Raw genomic sequence first — 5,757 nt, 5'->3', positions numbered from 1 at the left:
TTGCTTAAAACTAGTAAGATGTGGGCTTGTCTTGACATTGAATGAGGCAGCCCACTATTGGGTTGATGGAGTCAAATGGGCTCATGTCCAAGACAAAATCCAAAAGCCCATATGCTTTTGGACTTTAAATCTGCAGATATGGCCTTTTAAAGCTATGTTACAGATTTGGCCATATCTTGCTATTTGCAATCCGTAGCCAACTATTTACAAAAATAAGTTTACAGATTGTCTTTCTAATCTACAACTTAACTACCTTACTAAATAAGTATTTTTTAAGAGATAAAAAAAGATTATTGGGACTCTAAAATATAATAATAATAATAATAATAATAATAATAATAATAATAATAATAATAATAATAATAATAATAAAAACTTAGCTTGGTGACAACAAAGGGACAAACATGGCTACAAGGGTTCAAATTTTAATATATATGCTCCTTTCAGACAACCAAATGCCAGTGGAATTATATCTAATGCTTTGCAAAAATAAAAATAATTAAAGATGCTTAACACAATTTAATTAACTAACATATCGTTATAACATTATCAAATATTCAAGAGCATATAAAAATGAATTACAATAGAAGGATAAAGCTACTAATATTTCTCAGCGTCATTATCTTTCATTCCAACTCGATTTTATGAGTTTACATGGTCCGAAAATTACCTGGACAGCAGAAAGAAGAACAAATACCGCAGAGTCAGCTCTTTCCAAAATCAACAGTAGAACAATTAAACGGGCAGCAACAACAGCAAAAGACAGCGACAACGGGCAGATTCAAACCCAAGAAAATAAACTAGAAATACCCCAGCAAAACAGTACAATTATGTAACTCCAGAAAAATCTTTCAAGACTACTCTATTTTCCTTAAATAAGTTTTTCACTTAAGAATCAACTCACAAAAGCTGTTAAGGGATATTATAGCTACTGATTTTTTTTCTCTTTTTTGTGTGTAGAGCTCTCTCAGTAAGATGGAGTGTCCTCCTATATATCAAAACAATCAGCTATTTCAAAAAAAATTAAAAAATCAATCTTTTTGACAGATTTTTCTACAAATTCTGCTCTTAAATTCAAAATGCCAGACTTTCTGGTTCAAATCTTGTCAAGTATTTCAAACAAAATCTGCTCTCCACTATTCAAAGACAGACTTTTATTCAAACACTGTCCAAAGGTCTACATTTTCTTACCAAACAATTTGACTTTTAAGTGTTGTACTTAAAGAGTCTTGAAGCAGTAAATAAACAACCAAACAAGTACCATATACTCTTAAGTATTTTTCACTACCTCACTTTTATCAACACAAAACTATTTTACTACTTCAACATGTGCAAAAAATAGAAAATTTAACATTTCAAACTTCAAAAACTATAATTAATAATAGACAAAAATAAAATCTGAAAAAATAAAATAGAAAAAACAGCCACAAAAGAATAGGATTTTTACCATTTTATAATTCAAGTGGCTGAAAAAATGGTGGTATGCCCAAAGAGGGTGTTCAGGGAGGTCGCCGGAATTTGGCCGGATTTTGGTCGCCGGATTTTCAGGGTAAAATTGGCATCAATAGCTAGGTCTTGGGGAGCTCTATCCATTGATGTAGGTATTGTGGTGCGGTAGTGGTTGGAGCTTCAAGAATTTGGGTTAAAAAGTGACGGGAAAGTTTCCTAGATCTAAGATTCAAGGAGTTTGAGGATTTTTGAAGGATTTGGTTTGGAGATATGGAAAGAGGAAGTTGTGGAGATTACATGGTGTGAATTTGGAGGTGTTTGGAGGTGGTCCGCCGGCGGCGGCGATTTCCGGCCGACGGCGGTGGGCGGAGCTGGGGCGACGTAGAGAGAGTGAAGAGAGAGAGAAGAGAGAAGAAGGAAAAAAGAATTATGGGTGAAAATGAGGACAATTTTCAGATTTTTGACGCTTTAAATACCTAAGCCAAGAGTGAATGAGATCCATTGGATCAAGATGGAATGGATGGGTATGATTTGATCTTGTTTCATTTAGTGAAACGACGTAGTTTTGAGGCAAAACTACGTAGTTTCAGACCCTTTCAATGGCAGCCCTTTATCTTGCACTCTTGGACACTTTTTCTTTCAAATTTGGCCAAATTTCTTCCTTAATCCTACTTATTAAACTAATTTTACACAAATAAATTAATTAAATAACTTATTCTAATGATCAATTAACTAGATTAATTCACCAACTGAACAGCTAGTTAATTCTTAAAATGCACAAATGAAGAAAGAACTATTTTTTTTTAGTATTTTATGATAGGAAATATGCAATTAAAGTCACAAAAATTGAGAAAAATAATTAAAAATAACAAAACACTAATAACTTTAGGAGGTGTTAAAATAATGCAAAAATTAGGTGTTCACATCATCCATCTTTCTCTGCTTAAATACCAAAATTTTATCTACGACACGATTTAAACTTGTGATGTGCGCCTAACACACATGATAAGTTGTGCTCTTACCTAGACCAAAGGTCTGGAGTAGTACTAGTACTTTATTGCAAATGGGAAGAAACTCTTACTAAAGATGTATTATTATTTTTTTGCTAGTAAAATCTGTGATAAAAAAAAAACTTAGTTTTTTAAGGGGATTGTCTCTATCCTATATAGAAAATATCCACATATTTATATTATCATCATTGTACTTGCACCCCCTCATGATTTGGCATTGTTATCCCAAGAAGGGATCTTAATTTCAAGAACAAAGATAAACAAAATATCTCTCTTCCTAACTTTTCCTCCTGAGTCCTGACTTATATCTCTGGCATGCCACATGTTGTTGAGGTTACTAATGCAATAAAATATCGAGTCTAATGCGGGTATCGAACAGTGACGGAATCACCTTATAGCAAGGGGTATCAGTCGATATCCCTTCGTGGAAAAAATACATTGTCTACATAGGTAACAAAAAATTATATGTATATATATACTATATGTTAACTCCCCTTGATCTTGTGTATGTTTACTTTTATATATTTTGATACTTTTTAATGAAAATCTTGGCTTTGTCACTGATACTGAATACCGGATGTAAAGCCAAAGAAAATGCAAATATAATACAAGAGTTGTGTTCTATCTTTTCATCATTGGATGTACTAGCTAAACACCGTTTCTTCTTCAAATCTGCAATAACACTATAACATCCCATACAATCGAGCATCTTTCACAAGACATAGGAAATGGGACTTTCAATTTCGATATGTTCATAAAGCACTATCTTTTGGTAGTAATTAGTCATTTATAGATGTCATTTGCTATATTACGGATTATAGATACCTTTTGTGTGGTTATAAGATGTATTTGATGTATTTAAGCTATTGTATTCATGAATACAGTAACAAAAATAGGCGTGAATCTGGGAAGTCCAGCTAATCAGCTGTTGTATTCGAGTGTATTCGACTGTATTCATAGAGTGAAACATGGAATTACAGCTGGACAGATTATTGTATTCAACTGTATTCTACTGTATTCACGGCGTGAAATAAGGGATTACACTGTTTTTAAAACAAAAATTGAATCAATTAACATAATAGACTCCTAATATAACTCAACAAACTCAATTATAACACACAAATTGTATTTTCAGTTATAAAGAAGATTCTCAACCAAAAAATACCCCAAAAACATAACAATCTTCAGAGAAATTATATAATACATCTGAATACATAAATTATATTAATTAAAAAAAACATATGAATACATTCATGGCATATAGCGAGACAGTGAATATAATGAAATACATATAATGCAGCGGGATACATTGAAATACAATGAAAAAAAAGATAGTGCATACAATGAAATACATGGAATACAACGAGATACATTGAATTACAATGAAAAAAAAGGCAATGAAATACATGAAAAATACATTGAAATATATTAATAGAAAATCAAGTTGCTCAGCCCCAAACTCCGTCGTCTTTGTTCAAGAACAAGCCCTAATTTCCCGTGAATCCGCCGTTCACCGAAAGCCGGTAGTGAAAACACGACCCAATGGAGATTGTGGAGAGTGTGAGGATGGGTTGCTATTAACCATGATATCAAGGAAAACATTGTTTGGTTGCCGGTGTTACAAATAAAACACGACCCAAATTCTTATTGCACAATTTGAGAACTAAGAAATTGATTCAGAATGATGGGTTACTATTAACCACGAAATCAAGGAAAACATTGTTTGGTTGCCGGTGTTCGACTGCTGAAGACATAACGTGGATAGTGGTTGCCGGTGTTCGACTGCTGAAGACATAACGTGGATAGTGGTTGTCGATGTTCGATTGAGAAATACTGCCGTTAAGAGAGAGAGGGGGGGTGGAGAAAAATTTGAAAGAATGAGAGAGAAAAATAATACAAAGAGTATTTTATGGCTTAAGAGTAGGAGGTAACCATAAATAGATATTTGGCTATAAAAATCAAAAGGTATCTATAGAATATAATTTTTTAAAAGGGTATTTATTTAAAATAAATAAGGTATTAACCTTTGTTATAGGAGGTAAAAATTCCTTGTTTAAAATAAATTCACAGTTTATAACGTATTTAAAGATTAGTCAATTCGCTCAAAACCTCAAAAATTAGTTGTTTAGAAAAAACCAGTTCAAAAATTCAAAACACTAAGTCCTGAAGTTTGGGTGAATTGGCTAAGTTTTATATACCTTACAAATTATGGACATATTTTAAACAGCAAGCTTAAAAGTGGCTACTCGTGCACTTCGCCTATTCTTTTCCACTTAAATATCAGGCTAAGTTCACGTCATACAAGGCTCGAACCTGTGACCTAAGTCAAAAGTCCCTCAACCTTTGCCACTTAAACTAACTTCTATAAAAGGTTTAGCACTCATTTTTCTGAAATCGACATCCTCTAATAGTCAAGTCCACTCTGATATAGGCAGTAAATAAGCCCATTAAAAAGTGGTAAAAATTGCACGGGGCACCCTATTTTTTTGCCCCCATTTAACCTATACCCATTTTTTTTAATAACTTTTAACTTATACCCACTTTTTAAATAACTTGATCCCCCTTTCTCCTCCTTCGTTTTCTTCTTCTTTCTTTCTTCGTTCTCATCGTCCAATTCATAATCTTTGTTAAAAAAATGACTTTCTTATACCAAACACAGTACACAATCCCATGGTTGGTTCATATCCATTTGCATAATTCATTAATGAAAGGAGTTACACTATCTATTATAGTAGGTCTGACTCTGCGCTCTGCTTTAAGGCTAAAAAGTCAAAAACCTAAATACAATATAGTAGTAAGTGCTGAAGCAAAGCATCTAATTCGTAGCTTACTTCAGTGAAAACATAAGAAAAAAGTAAATATAACAAATAGTGCCAATTTGTTATACAGTGGTTGAAGTTTTTACAAATGAATTAAATAACTTCAGCTCTAGAGCTGAAGTTCGACAGTTACAAAACAAAAACTTCAGCTCTAGAGCTAAAGTTTGTCAGTTACAAAAACAAAAACTTCAGCTCTAGAGCTGAAGTTCGCCAGTTACAAAACAAAAACTTCAGCTCTAGAGCTGAACTTCAGGCCCGTCTTTTAGAAATGCTAAAGTTTTATGTGATTGTCTTTGTTACTTCAGCCCCGTATGCTGAAGTTATGCGAAAAAGCGGGTACACTTGCAATTTTTTTTGCAAAGCGGGCATAAGTTAAAACGTGACACAAAAAGCGGGTATAGATGCAAATGCTCCTAAAAAGTGCAATCACAAAGTTAACCTGATTGTCCAAAGGATAGTTAACTTTCCAAGAAATAAAA

The 5,757-nt window shown here is 33.1% G+C and overlaps 1 long non-coding RNA gene across 1 annotated transcript; it reads right to left on the bottom strand.

Moving 5' to 3' along the window:
- Positions 1-417: 417 nt before the first annotated feature.
- On the bottom strand, positions 418-1,879 carry LOC138872099 (uncharacterized). The gene is made up of 2 exons (XR_011400531.1): positions 1,448-1,879; positions 418-670 (listed from the first exon to the last, which is right to left on the bottom strand). It is a non-coding gene; the product is annotated as an uncharacterized lncRNA (long non-coding RNA).
- Between the last annotated feature and the right edge of the window lie 3,878 nt (positions 1,880-5,757).

The sequence above is a fragment of the Nicotiana sylvestris genome, chromosome 6 (assembly GCF_000393655.2).
Source record: "Nicotiana sylvestris chromosome 6, ASM39365v2, whole genome shotgun sequence".
NCBI lineage: Eukaryota > Viridiplantae > Streptophyta > Magnoliopsida > Solanales > Solanaceae > Nicotiana > Nicotiana sylvestris.
This window is presented reverse-complemented; position numbering and strand designations above follow the sequence as displayed.